Source organism: Canis lupus, chromosome 8, assembly GCF_048164855.1.
Source record: "Canis lupus baileyi chromosome 8, mCanLup2.hap1, whole genome shotgun sequence".
Taxonomy (NCBI): domain Eukaryota; kingdom Metazoa; phylum Chordata; class Mammalia; order Carnivora; family Canidae; genus Canis; species Canis lupus.
Window position 1 is genome coordinate 32091012 of NC_132845.1, and position 16085 is coordinate 32107096.

At 35.6% G+C, this 16085-nt stretch overlaps 1 pseudogene; it reads left to right on the forward strand.

The window, feature by feature from the left end:
- The first annotated feature begins 2294 nt into the window (after positions 1 to 2294).
- Positions 2295 to 2698, forward strand: LOC140639167 (large ribosomal subunit protein eL32-like; annotated as a pseudogene).
- Positions 2699 to 16085: the final 13387 nt, after the last annotated feature.

Consider the following 16085-nt stretch of genomic DNA (forward strand, 5'->3'; position numbering starts at 1 on the left):
GTCCATGGACAGATGATTGGATAAAGAAGATGTGGTATATATATATATATATATATATATATATATATATATATATATGAAGATGTGGTATATATATATGTATATATATGTATATGTATATATACATATATATACACACATTTTTTCATGTGTCTGTTGGCCGTGTGTATGTCTTCTTTGGAGAAATGTCTGTTCATGTCTTCTGCTCACTTATTGATTGGATTATTTATATTTGGGTGTTGAGTTTGGTAAGTTCTTTATAGATTTTAGATACTAGTCTTTTATTTGATATGTCATTTGCAAATATCTTCTCTTAAAATGGCTTATATATAAGCCATTATATATATATATATATATATATATATATATATATATACACAAGCCATTATATATATATGGCTTCTTATATATATCTTATATATATATAAGAAGATGTGGTATATATATATGTATATATATGTATATATATGTATATATATGTATATGTATATATATGTATATATATATATACACACACACAAGTGAATACTACTCAGCCATCAAAAGATAAAATCTTGCCATTTGCAACAACATGTTTGGAACTAGAGGATATCATGCTAAGTGAAATAAGTCATTCAGAGAAAGACAATCATCATATGATCTCACTCCCACATGGAATTTGAGAGACAAAACAGAAGATCATAGGGGAATAGAGGAAAAAAATTAAACAAGACAAAATCAGAGAGGGGGACAAACCATACAAAACTCTAGACTCTTTTTTTTTTTAATTTTTATTTATTTATGATAGAGAGAGAGAGAGGGAGGCAGAGACACAGGCGGAGGGAGAAGCAGGCTCAATGCACTGGGAGCCCGATGTGGGATTCGATCCCGGGTCTCCAGGATCACACCCTGGGCCAAAGGCAGGCGCTAAACCGCTGCGCCACCCAGAGATCCCTAGACTCTTAATCATAGAAAACAACCTGAAAGTTACTGGAGGGGAAGGGGTTGGGGGAGGGGGTAACTGGATGATAGACATTAAGGAGGTCATGTAATGTAATGAGCACTGGGTGTTACATAAGACTAATGAATCATTAATCTCTACCTCTGAAACCAGTAATACATTATATGTTAATTAACTGAATTTAAATAAAATGAAAATTTAAAATTAAATTTAAAAAAAGTAAAACACAAAATAAATAAATAAATAAATAAAATTTTGCCCTCCAGCCATTGCCATAAACTCCTGGAAGCATTGGATTTTCATTATGGTCAAAATTTCTATTTTAGAGTGTAGCATGTCACAAAAAATGGAGTAATTCTAGCAATGAGATAGCAATTAAATAAGTAGTTTGTTAAAGAGTGCACTGCAACTTGGCAATGTTTTTGTCATAATTTTGCAATCAGTCATGATCTATCTAGTAAGGTGACTACTGCCCAAGGATAGATAAGACAGCAAAACTCTAGGAGATTACAGACTAGAACAACATTCAAAGCAAGCTCATGTAATTTCTCACCAAGAATCATCAGATAAGCCAGGAGCCTGAGAAAAGTATGAATCTTGTCATCTCCTTGTGAACTCACATTGGGATTATGAAGCTGACAGGGGGTGGGGGATGGGCACTTGAGACAGACTATGAATTATGTTATACCTTAAGGGATGAAAGAGCCATAGGTGGAGTTACATGGGCTGGAGTGGTTCTCAAATCTAAAAAGGAAACCTTTCTTTGCGACACCACTGTCTAGTTATAGTTTATTTTCATCCCCCAGTGACTCCCGGTGAGTCTTTATGTGGGTTATGTGACTTAAAGCAGAGCATATAGCTGAGAGATTGCAAGTACTGACTGGATGTGAATTTGGCATCATCAGTCATTGTTCATTTTTTCAAGCATATAAACTGTTGGCAGGGCCCTGTAGGATAGCTCCCAGGTGGCAATTTTAGAGGAATGCCAGTCATTCTAGAAGAGATTCTGAAGGAAATTTTCTTACTAGGAGACACCAAAGTTTGTATTAATGGGTCATGATAGGACAATATGGAAAATAACGTCCAAGGATAATTTAAGAGACTCTCCATAGTATAAGGAAGATAAAAAAGAATGAATATCTGTAAAAGTCAAATTCCATACGTCAAACATCTCATGCTTATTCTCATTAACTTGAACTTATGATTCAAAGACAAAAATTTTTAAGTGTTCTAAAACTAATACAAATGATAGAGGAAAATGTAATGACAATATGTAACGGTAAGAACGAATACTATACTTTTTACTAAAAACAAAATGTTTGGCCTACGCTTACATATATATATATGTATATATATGACCCTCAGACCTCTAGTGAAGCCCAAGATCGTTAAAAAGAGGACCAAGAAGTTCATCCAGCACCAGTCAGACCAATATGTCAAAATTAAGCGCAACTGGTAGAAACCCAGAGGCACTGACAATAGGGTATGCAGAAGATTCAAGGGCCAGATCTTGATGCCCAACATTGGTTACGGGAGCAACAAGAAAACAAAGCACATGCTGCCCAGTGGCTTCGGGAAGTTCCTAGTCCACAATATCAAGGAGCTTAAGTGCTGCTGAAGTGCAACAAATCTTATTGTGCAGAGATTGCTCACAATGTATCCTCTAAGAACCGCAAAGCCATGGTGGAACGAGCAGCCCAGCTGGCCATCAGAGTCACCAATCCCAATGCCAGGCTGCATAGCGATGAAAATGAATAGACGGCTTATGTGCGTGTCATATTTGTGTTAATAAAACCATAAAACTACCAAGAAATAGTATATATATATATATATATATATATATATATATACTATTTCTAAAATTAAGCCTATTGTACCATACTAATAGTCCCTATTATGAAGTTGAATTTAAAGATATATGGAGGAAGAAGAAATGGGAGTAAGATACTTTCTACCAGGAATTTTTGCTAAGCAAAAGAATCGGTATTTTAGATTATGGAGGCCTATGGGTAATAGCTGCATATGGCAGCACTGTGGAGCATGGCATGTTGAAAATAACATGGCAGTTTCTCCTAGAAAAATTTTATTTAAAAAACAAATCCTATTAATGATTCTGCTCTGGGTCACATAGGTGCCTCTTGCTCTCCCTCTGCCTGTTGCTCCACCTGCTTTTATGCTGTTGCACTCTCTCTGTTAATAAATAAATAAATAAATAAATAAATAAATAAATAAATAAATAAAAAAAATTCTACTCTTCTTCAGTTGGGGAAACTAATGGTAAGCATATAGAATCTGTGGTTAGACATAAATCTAATTCATGATGACTACATTTTAATTTTACATCTTTGAATCTCAATTTCTACCCAAATAATTTGCATTGAATATTCTCTGAGCCAGCATATGCAAATTCTTTCACTTACAGTTCTATAAATGTGATTTCCTTTCTCATTCAAGGAAACAGATCTACTTAATATTATTATTTAGTTTACATCACAAAATTCATGCAAAAGAATGGTATGATTGCTGAGTAATTGCTATAGTTTTACACTTCTGAATTGTGTTAAATAAAGCATATTTGTCCCCATAAGAATTCGTCTTATTATCTTCATTTTGTAGAAAAACAAACAAACAAACAAAAAACTCTTCTCTCCCTTGAGGTACAGACACACACACACACACACACACACACACACACACACACACAGGTCTTTGTTCCTGATACAGAACTTCAAAAACTCTACATTTCCTGAGGGGTAGAAGTGTATTTCTAATCCTAAGAGGTGACTCCTGGTGGAGGCCCTCGCTTCAGGATGGATGGTCTCTAGAAAAAAACTAACCCTCATGACTTGGGGGTTGAGCATCCTCTCAAACCTCTAGGGAAGGGAGATTGAGTTCATCACCCGCCAATGATTTAATCAACATTGCCTTTGTAATGAAACCATGACTCAGAACCACAGGCTTGGAGTGCTTCCTGGGTGGTGAACATATTTATGTCGTAGAAGGGTGGCTTATCCTGACTCCACAGGAAAAAAGCTCCTGCACTTCTCCCCACCCTCCCAAAACTTCAATCTATTTGACTCTTGTGGAGGTGGAGAAAATTAAGGCCATTCAACTTTAAGTTCAGCACAAGCACAGCCATCCCAGGCCCCTGTGAATAACAGCTGAAATTTACATTACTTCAGTTACAGGAAGAAAACAGTTTACAGCTTAACAACCTAGAAAGCCCATATTAGAATAAGAACAGAGCCCAAGCCAAGGGCAGGAAACCCCATATTAGAATAAGAACAGAGCTCAATGCCCTTGAAAGCCCCATATCAGAATGTAAACAGAATTTGAGAAATTCCATCCCCGCTTCTGGAGGTCCCCTAGACCAGCCCATAAAACTCAGCTGAAACCCACCTCAGGGTCCAAGTCCCTGCTCCGCTGTGTGGGGTACACTTGGACCCGAGCTCCAGCTTGTAAATAAACCCTCGTGTGTTTGCATCGGTGTCGGCTCCTTGGTGGTTTCTCAGATTCGCAATCTTGGGCACAACATTCTGAGTTATATCCTTTATAATAAAACCACATATAGTTCTGTGAATCTTTCTAGCATATTCCCAAAACTGAACAGGGATCACGGGAACCTCTGAATTTGTAGCTCTGTCAGGAGGAGGTGTGGATAATCTGAGGACTCCACTGATGTCTTGTGTCTGAAGTAAGGGAAATCTTGTTGGGGACTGTGGGATTTGGTGCTGTGAGCAAATGGGTGTCAAAATTTAAGGTCTTGCTTTTAGCCCTCTGGATTGGATGTTAATTCTGGATAGTTAGTGTCAGAAGTGAATTGAACTATAAGACATCCAGCTATTGTCAGAAAACTGGTATTGAAACTAATACCCATGTTTGTTTGTTTTTTTATTTTTTTTTATTTTTTTTATTTATGATAGTCACACAGAGAGAGAGAGAAGCAGAGACATAGGCAGAGGGAGAAGCAGGCTCCATGCACCGGGAGCCCGACGTGGGATTCGATCCTGGGTCTCCAGGATCACGTCCCGGGCCAAAGGCAGGCGCTAAACCGCTGCGCCACCCAGGGAATCCACTAATACCCATGTTATGTGGCTCTTCTGTATTTTTGTGTTCATAGAGTAACCTCCTCTACTAACTTCACTGAATTTTATGTTCTTCACTGAGGGCTTTAATTTTCACTCCTTGCTCTTGTTTTTTGTCATCAGATCATTGTCCTCTCATCCCTTTGTATGGCTTCTCTTTATGAGTGCATGATCCTCCATTAGCCCTTGATTTTTAGTTTTCTTAATGGTCTCATTGTGACATCTACCTTAACTACTCATTCCTATGTAAATGTATTACTATTTATATAATTAAAAACTACACCATGATCTATATCAAATATTTAAATGTCTGATGCTGTCATTAAAATCCTATAAATCCTTCATTGTACTTGGTGAAATGCCTACCATGTAACTACCCTTTACTCTCATGAACAGCATCAATACAGTAAGAGTCTTACCTCTGCATTCATCAGTCTTTCACTTTTCTTCATTATTACCTAGCTGACAGTTGTGCACCAACATTAAACTATTTTCTTGTAAATATACACACTCATCCAGCTCCAGTCTCATTCCAACATACTCTCATAACAAACCCCAGCCATGGATAAATAAATTTCTAGCAAGTTTTCCATTCTGGATCTAAACATTGGTGGGCAAAAAAGAAATCATACAAGTGGATGTGTCAGTTCACGACAGAAATTTCTGCTTATAAATTACAAAGTCATGATTGCCATTTTCTTTTGGGCACTTATAACTGCCCAGTAATATAATTACATATCACCACCTATGCCCACTCTTCAGGCTCTTCTGACTATTCCCCATGTCATACATTATCCTCTAATGGTCTTTCTCTTTTTGCCCCAAACACAGCTAAGAATAGCTGATAAAATTGCCTCATGATATACCGAGTTAATAGAAGCCTTACCACTCATGAATGAGCAACCTATTTTATATTTGTACCTATCTTCTTTTTGTTACAAAAAAAATTGTCCATTTAGCAAAGGTCAAACACTCTATCTGTATTTTAAATCGTATACCCTCCTACCTTCTTAGGTAAATCTCCCCAACATTCCCGAGTGTTCAGTCATTAAATTTTTTAGCATCATTGTAATTAGCAGCCAGATTTGAACAGGTAACTCCCATCCTAAAAGCAAGCAAAACAGCAAGGACAACAAAAGTAACAATCATCTGAATTTCTTGAATTATTTGCTGTGTTTTCAAAATACTCTGCATCAACTTTTTACTTTTCCTGCAAGCTTATCAAGTTTTCTACAATGCATTGACTCTGTATTTCAGGGACAGTCAACTTCTCAAACAACTGCAGCTTTCCTTGCCATTAAGCAAATATGTATTTTAATGTTAATCTTATTAAACTTCTTGGTAGTGTTTAAACTAATTGAAAAAATGTATTGTTTTGAAACATTCTGTCTCCTGGCTTTCGTTGTATTGCATTATGTCTCAATATTCTTATCTCAATGACAATTTTTTTCAGTTTCCTTCTGTTCTACTTATTCTCGGCCATTTTCTCCTGTGAGGTCAATCTTCTCAATCAATTGCAGAAGCATACATTTCTACAGGTGTACCTATATGTTAATAACTCCTTGGTATATATCTCATAGATCTTGCTTTGAAGCTCCAGGCAAATATTCAATGACTACTTTGCATCTTCCCTCGATACTTGGAAGCATACACATTTAATATGTCTCATATAGAAGTTATAATTTGCTTAGGTCACTGAAGCTGTGTATGATCCAGTTTCCCCCAAATTGATGACACATTGCATCTACCTAGGTGCTCAAGCCAGAAAATTGAAAGTTATCTTGAATATTTTTCTCTTCCAGCTCCTACATCAGATCCATCAATACAATCTGTCATTTCTGCCTCCTAAATATATATCTAATCTGTCCATTTCTCAGGATCTCTGCACCATGACAGCCACTCTCTTTTTTTTTCCCTTCAAACTCTAGTTGCACTGGGCTTCTTTCATTTCCATGCACTAGTCAAGCACTATAATAACTCTATGAGAATGCTTTGGGGACAACTAAATCAAATTGATTCCATCAAAAGTCTCACAGTTTGAGGTAAACTCAGGTGAATTTATTTCTCCTAGGTGGAGGAATACATGCAGAGAAAAATGTACAAGTTTATTCACAAAAATTATCCTACTAATTTATAGCTATTTCAGAGAAAGAATATCTAGAGGAGTGATTGATTTAATATTTTTTAGAGATACAGTGTGGAAAAAATGTTCAAATATAATGTATATAAACACTGTCTCATAAACGTAGTTCAAAAACTCCAGCATGAGCATCTTTTTATAATATTCTAGTTTATTGAAAAGATAAACCAACTGAGCTTTTTTTATCAATATGAGACAGGTCTATTTTGCCTATTAATTATTACAAAAGGCTTCAAATTTCTTAAAGATAATACATGTATATAAAATCTTTTCTTCGATATAACATTTTTAATGGTAAGTGCTCAAATGGTTTTCTTTAAGTGGCCAATGTTGTTAGGAATCTTGATTTAGAAATCGTTTCTTTGCCTGATTAAAAAAAAAAAGAAAACACTGGAAAACTTTTCTATTAGACTTTAACAAATATACTCATATACTTTTACTGTTCATAGATCTGACTCAGGATGCTGAACATAGAAAATATTCAATCTACAAAGGGTCTAAAATATCTCAAAAAAGTAGCTCACATTCCTCTTGTCTAGGACTCTATTGCAATGAGGATTGCATTTAACTCTACAAGGTTCTTCCCTGGGCTCCCTTCTTATGTTATGGATGCACTCGAGTTGCCACTTTTCCACTTCACTACCTTCTACTCTTGCTGATAACGTTCTGAGGACTCCCTAATAATTCTTGCTGGTAAATCCCAAGCTCATCTCTGAAGTCCATATTTCTCTTAGGATTTCTGGATCTACTCTAACTTTCTATCAGACATCTTTATTTTAATGCACTAGCATCATTTTAAATATTTCTACCTTCACTACTCTCAGCTTCTATTCCGGTGGTACAGAGTTCAGTGAATGGCACCACAATCTGTTCTGTGTTTTGTTAGACTCTATATTTATCAATTTGACATTCATTCTTTACAATACCTGTATTTTTTTAAAAATATTTTTGGTGGCCAGAGATACATTTACAGTGTGTATGTGAGGCTTGGCTTTTAAAAAAATGTTATTTAAAATCAATTAACTAATATATGGTGTATTATTAGTTTCAGATTTAGAATTTAGTGATTCATCAGTTGCATACAACACCCAGTGCTCATTACATCAAGTGTCCTCCTTAATGTCCATCACCTACTTATCCCAACCCTCCAACCACCTCCCCTCCTGTGACCCTCAGTTTGTTTCCTATGATTAAGAGTCTCTCATGGTTTGTCTCTGTCTTTGATTTCATCTTATTTCTTTTCCTTTCCCTCCCCTATATTCATCAGTTTTGTCTCTTAAATTCCACATATGGGTGAAATAATATGATAATTGTCTTTCTTTGATTGATTTATTTCACTTAGTGTAATACCCTCTAGTTACATCCATGTTGTTGCAAATGGTAAGATTTCTTTTTTTGATGGCTGAGTAATATTCCAGATTTTTATCACATCTTCTTTATCCATTCATTTGTCAATGAGCATTTGGGCTCTTTCCATATCTTGGCCATTGTGGACATTGCCGCTATAAACATTGGGGTCTGGGTGCCTCTTTGAATCACTATGTTTGTATCCTATGGATAAATCCCAGGTAGTGCAATTGCTGGGTCTCAGGGTAGCTCTATTTTTAACTTTTTGAGGAATCCCCATACTGTTTTCCAGAGTGTCTGTACCAGTTTGCACTCCCACAAACAATGTAAGAGGCTTCCCCTTTTCCACATCCTTGCCAAGATCTGTGTTTCCTGACTTGTTGATTTTAGCCATTCTGACTGGTGTAATGGGATATCTCATTGTGGTTTCAGTTTGTGTTTCTCTGATGCCAAGTGATGTTAAATGTTTGTTTTTGTTTGTTTGTTTGTTTGTTTTTGTTTTTTTTTCATGTGTTTGTTGGAGGTCCAGATTCTTTACTGTATTCTTGATGCTATAGCATTTGAATACCTTACCGACCAGAGATGAGATTGCCCCTCCCAGAGCTAGCTAATTCCTAAAGATAGAAACAATTTATATAATACATTTTTGATATGCAAACCAATATATCCTGAGTCATTCCAGTCATGTCTTTATCTAATCTTCACACACCAACCCAATATTTCCTCTGCTCTAAATCATCCCAGGGACTAGGCAACTGGAGATCATTTCTATAGCCCTAAACCTGCTGGAATTATTCAGGCTAGCCAATCCTACATTTTTCACTCTGCCTGGCTTTCCATTTCCATGGAGACCTTAACAAAGGCTCTAGCTTAGGCTTTCTCTTTCCTTCTGTTTCTGACCTGAAAATCTAGTTCTTTCCCATGTGGCTATGCATGGTGTGTGCGCCTCTTGGGGAATGTAATAAAAATCTTCTTTTGATGGCATAGCTGCTTCTTCTTGCCACGCAGCCACCTCCATAAATTAAAATCCAGTGGGTACAAATGAGACAGCACCTACCAAATTATCCGATGTAGAAGCATTCTTCAAATTCTTTTTTATCTTCTTGGCTACCACTATCTCCATGCTCACTGTAACTACCTCATCTCATGCCACCATCATCTCTTGACAGAAGTATAACAAGAACCAATTGTTGATACTTTTGCCATTGTTCCTTTCTAGTCCATCCTTCAAACTGAAGGCACAATAGTATCATTAGAATCAAAAATATCAGAATGTGGTTATTTTTTTTAATAACTCTCCATATCCCCAAAGATAGAGTTCAAACTCATAAACATAGTGAACAAAAGCCTCTATTACCTGGATTTTTTTACATATCCCACTTCACTAAGAAAACATCCACATTACTTTCAAGACTCTACTAGGAATCGTGCAATGTTCTGGAAGCACTGTGTTCTTTTCACTTTCAAGCCTTTTATGCGTGCTTATCCTCTGCCTGGAATAATCTCCCTATACTCACCCAGCTAACTCTCAGTGTTCCTGAGACCTCAGAAGGCTTCTCTGACTCCTTAAAATGTTGGTTGGTTCTATAATTCCTTATAATTACCTCTGTCTTAGCACTTAGGTTTGTTTATTGAAATAACCTCTTTTCTGGTCTGTATTCTCTATTAGGCACCAAATGACTTGTGGTCTAACATTGAATACTAGTGACTACCTAACACAGTTTTTGGTATATATTTGATATTCCAAAATGGTCCAGAGAATTAATTAATTTAGTATTCACTCCTTAAATTTGAACAATCTTGTATTTAAACCTATACAATTTTCTATATTTAATTTAAAAAATTAAATATAGAAAATTAAATATTTCTATAGAAATATATTATTCCCTTTTATAAAAAGTGCTATCATGTATCTAAGAATATCTCAGCCCATTTTTGTTTGTTTTGTTACATGTGGGCGGAGTTAGATTGGTTGTGGTAAATAATGACTTTTTTCATTATTTGCTAGTAGCCAATATAATCCCAGTACAAATTGCATTTTCTAAGTATTCTTTCTGCTCGACTGACCTGTGAAAGTATTTAGTAACTCAGTTCTGACTAAGCATAACAAATGTTACATTTGTTTACTATTTTTTTTTTTTTTTTAAGATTTATTTATTTATTCATGATAGACATAGAGAGAGAGAAAGAGGCAGAGACACAGGAGGAGGGAGAAGCAGGCTCCATGCACCGGGAGCCCGACGTGGGATTCGATCCCGGGTCTCCAGGATCGCGCCCTGGGCCAAAGGCAGGCGCCAAACCGCTGCGCCACCCAGGGATCCCCCCATTTGTTTACTATTAATAGTTGCCTCTTAACTGATCTGTCATACTTCTTAATCCTTGATTTCTATTTACTCCTCTTGTTTTCAAATTTTTGAGAGAGACGGTTGTTTCGTTTGATTCAAGAGGCTCATTTACATTGTATTTGCAGACAGTTGACTTTTTAAAGCATGGGCTAACTTTGTCCAAATAATTCATTTTTAAAACAAAGAATCAATAAATATCTTAAATGCCATTTTATAAAAGTTTAAACTGCAATGAAAATGGAGATTTGCTTTCACTTGTAATGCATGGATTGTTTATCATGAGAATCTATATAAAATTTATAAATTTTCCAGGCTTATACTACTTGAATTAAATGTAAGCCTACATTCACTTCAAAAATATTTTGTCTTTTGACTCCATCCAGGCAGCATTGAGGAAGAGGGTGCTAGTTGCCAGGATGACCAATCAATCATGTGATAAGAGGATTGGAGAGGAAGGGAGAAGGCTAGAGCTTGAATCAACCAGTGGCCAATGACTTAGTCAATCATGACTATGCAATGAAGCCCCAATAAAAAATTCAAAAGACAGTTCAGAGAGCTCAGGTTGGTGCTCCTGGAGAAGGCATGGAAGCTTTGCACCCTTTCCCCATACTTTGCCCTGTACATCTCTTCATTTGGTTGTTGTTTCCCTTTATCATGTCCTTTAATCCTTTAAATGTAAGCAAATGTTTCTCTGAGTTCTGTGAGCCACTTTAGCAAATTAAAAGAACATAAGGCAGGGGTCTTTGGAGTCCTCAATCTATAGCTGGTTCATCAAAAGCACAGATAACAGCCTAGAGCTTGTGACTGGTGTCCAAAGGGAGGTGGAGGACAGTCTCATAGGATTTAACCCTCAGTCTGTGGAATTTGATACTGCCTCTGGGTAGATAGTGTCAGAATTGAGATGAATTCTCAGATAACCTGCTAATGGACAAGAATTGCTTGAACACCTGCCCCCACATTGGAATTAGATCCAGGAACCCCAAAAGACTCAATGTCATTAGAAATACTGTCTTGAATACAGTAAGAACTAGAGAAGAGGGGCAGCCCTGGTGGCGCAGTGGTTTAGCGCCACCTGCAGCCCAGGGTGTGATCCTGGAAACCCGGGATCGAGTCCCATATCGGGTTCCCTGCATGGAGCCTGCTTCTCCCTCTGCCTATGTCTCTGCCTCTCTCTCTCTCTCTTTGTGTCTCTATGAATAAATAAATAAAATCTTAAAAAAAAAAGAACTAGAGAAGACACGAGGTATAGAGTATTATTTTTTTATTTTTTGTTGTATTTATTTTTAATAAATAATCAATATTAATTAATCAATACTCTCATTAATCAATACTCTCATTTTTTGGAATATTACAGCCTGAATATCAAAACTAAAGCATTTATTCATTTTAAAATGCATTGTGATAAGTTTTATTTTAAAAATGCATTTCTAAAACTGGGTTTTACTCTCCTAGTGGCATTTACTAAAGTCCTTTTAGGTCAGCCTTCTCTTAGACAATACATTTTAGAAGCAATATTCAATAAAGATCACATTATTTTCAATTTTACAAGATGAAGAATGCTGCTGAATACTTCAGTTCATCTATAAATATCATAGTGTGCCTATTTTTTTGAGAGTTTTCTCTTTACTATATGGACTATCAGGACTCAGATGATAAAAAGAGAGGATCTGAGAACACAGAACTTCACTTAAAGTGCTTTAACTAACTTTGATGAGCTAATTAATCTAGAAAGTTTAGGAGCCTAGATGTAGGGAGGTATATTAGCAGTCCCAGGTATAAAATCAACAAAAACAGTAAGTCCTTGGTAATTTTTTAAGTACTTGGGAAAATAGATACAGTATTTCTAGAACATTGCTTTTAATATGCTCAACTACAATACTACTTTCTTTTTTTCCCATAACAAAAATACAAGAAATATCAGCTAGCTATAGAAATAGTGGAATGACAAAAAAATTGGCATAGTAAGGGAATGTAAAGTCTTCAAGCATTTGCATGCTCCAAATAAAAAGAATGGTTAAGTTGTACTCTACTATGGAATTAAGTATATTGTTTTATATTATATCTGAAATATTATGACACTGTAACATTATAAGATAATCACTGTGCCCTTCATTTTTATAAGAGAGAATTATGATTCATTAACAAATCATTTTTATCTGCAAGTGTGCAGCTTTAGTGTCATCAATAACTATAACATTTCTATTATATTTTTTGTTATTGTAATTTTTGAACTCTTAGATGAAAATGCTCTATTTGAAATATATTATTATATCTTTTAATTTTCCCTTATCCAAACATAATATCGATACTTTTTTTTCTAATGCTTCCTTTTAGTTTGCCAAATTTGGTAATATTTTCTTTCATTTTTATGTTAACAAAAGAATAATGCCTGAACATTCTTTCTCTTGATAACAAAACTGACAAATTAGATCAGACTCTGTGTGTATGTGTGGTACCAACATTCACATTTTTATTCGATGGCCTAGAGGAGTAGAATATAATGAATTATCTCTATAGATGAAGACAAGAGCTATTTCATACATTTCTACTTACTGGATTGCCTCATGTAAAGATACTCATAAAATTTAATGAAGCCAAAGTTCTTCTGGGTAAGAAGTAACTCTGCTTTTTATGATTTAAGATAAGAATGCCTGTACAAAAAAGTTTTAAATTAATTTAAATAATTATTTTACTTCTGTTTTGGGTTGAATTGTGGCCCCATCCCTAAATTTATATTTTGAAATCCATCCCCCAGGACTTCAGAATGTGACTTCGCTTGGAAATCAGGTCTTTAAGTTGAAATGATCATTAGGGTGGCTTGTAATCCAATATGACTGGTGGTCACCTGGGAAGGGGAAATTCAGAGGCATGCACACACCTAAGGGATTTGCCATGTAAAGAGACACAGGGAGAGAAAGCCATCCACAGACCAAATAGGGAGGCCTAGAATGGATTTATCCCTCAAGGAGAACCAACCGTGTGGACGGATACCTTTATTTTGGCCTTCCGGCCCTCAGAACTGTGAGACAGTAGATTTCTGTTGTTTAAGCAATCTAGTTTGCATTACTTTGTTCTGGCAGCACCAAAAGAATGCCAGCCCTAAAATGCATAAATAAATAAATAAATAAATAAATAAATAAATAAATAAATAAATAAATAGTGTTGTTACTGCTTTAGGGGGGTAGTATTACATAAAATGATCCTTTATATCCTTTCAGGGTTTGCAGCTCCAGAAGTCATAAGAAATAAAATTCATTTGAGAGGAGTTTAATGTAACAATGTTTCATTTAAAATCCCGTGAAACTGATCACTTCAAAAATATAATCAAGACCATAATTTTCAAAATTTAATTTTAAATCAATCATCATGTTTCCTTAAGAAACTAGGTGCTTAAAGAGTGTAAATGAATGCATGCTTTCTCTAGATTTTCAAAAGGATTGTTTCAGAAGACATATGGTGAGTTAGCCTGACCCATGGATATCAGCTATTTAGTTTCATAACTTATAGAAAAAGCAGGGCTATTTCAGTAGCAGAAGTTACCAGAAAGCTGTTTTCATAACCTTTTTCTCAGCATTATGCATGCTAGAATGAATAAGAAATCCCACTTTAATCAGATATTAAACACCAATAAAATGAAGCACATGCTATACAGTATTTAAGGTTAAGACCCAATAATATATGCATTAGTAACTTTGTATTGTTTAGTGTATAGTAAGACAGATTTTCTTTTTATTGATGTGTCTCTTACATCAGTGCAAAACTCCATATTTTCTGATCTGATATACAGTAAGCCTGTTTTACATTTGGAATCTCTTGACAAATGCCAGTAGAGATGAAGGAGAGAGAAAAATTTAGTTGACTATTTAATAGTTTGTGATGATTTATAGTTAAATATTACATCTGTCCTGATATTTTGGGCTGACTGGTGGAGAGGGGAAACAGCAGAGTTTGAGAATGACTGGTTCCCATGTTTCTGTTTCTTATCTATGGCAATTGACAGATCCATCAGTTATTTTCCGAATTAAAGATAAAAAACAATGACCCAGACAAAACTAGGATCATGTTCAAAGTGTGAGATTGGGTGAAACTAGTACTTTTGTGTTTTGTTTTTGTTTTGTTTGTTTATGAAACATTATAAAATCACATTTAAAATCACCTATTTTTTAAATACTAATTCAAAGATATTAAAATTATTTATTGCAATGCTTATAATCTATTAAACTTGAAATTCTAAACATTCATCCTTTAAATATTAAATTTAAATGATTTAGAACATGGAAGAAATCTATCACAGACAAAATACAAAAGAAGGGGATCCCTGGGTGGCTCAGCGGTTTAGCGCCTGCCCTCAGCCCAGGGCGTGATCCTGGGGTCCCAGGATCGAGTCCCACATCAGGCTCCCTGCATGGAGCCTGCTTCTCCCTCTGCCTGTGTCTCTGCCTGTGTCTATGTCCCACTCTCTCTCTCTCTCTCTCTTAGTGTCTCTCATGAATAAATAAGTTTTAAAAATCTAAAAAACAAGAGAATATAGGTATAAACGAAAATGCTTTTCTTATATTTAATATGAAAATTATATAACCTATGACATTCTTTGTTTCCCTCTGTAAAAGCTATTGTAATTAAAATGCTTTAAACATTATATGTTCTTAACATTCTAAATGAATTCTCCTTTATATCATATGTAATCAACTTTTTTTTAAAAAAAGATTTATTTATTTATTCATGAGAGACAGAGAGAGAGAGAGACAGAGAGAGAGAGAGAGAGAGAGAGAGAGGCAGAGACACAGGCAGAGAGAGAAGCAGGCTCCCCGCAAGGAGCCCAATATGGGACTCCATCCCAGACCCAGGGATCATGCCCTGAGGCAAAGGCAGACGCTCAACCGCTGAGTTACCCAGGTGTCCATGTAGTCAACTTTCTAAAAAATATTTATAAACCGAAGATTATGTTTTTGTAATTCTAGGCAGTATGTTTTCTCTATATCTTATCAAACAGGTCTTTTAAATCATTTTCTAAGATACGTCCTTGAGTAAGTGGATTTAGGGAAGATGAAAGCTTAGGAAGCACAAGAAATGTCTGCTCACCTGGACAACAATCTCATTGGCATACTCACTACTGGAACTCTGGAGTCTATGGAGGGATATCTAGATAGATACAGAGATCGATAGGTAGGTAGGTAGATAGATAGATAGATAGATAGATAGATAGATAGATAGATAGACAGATAGAT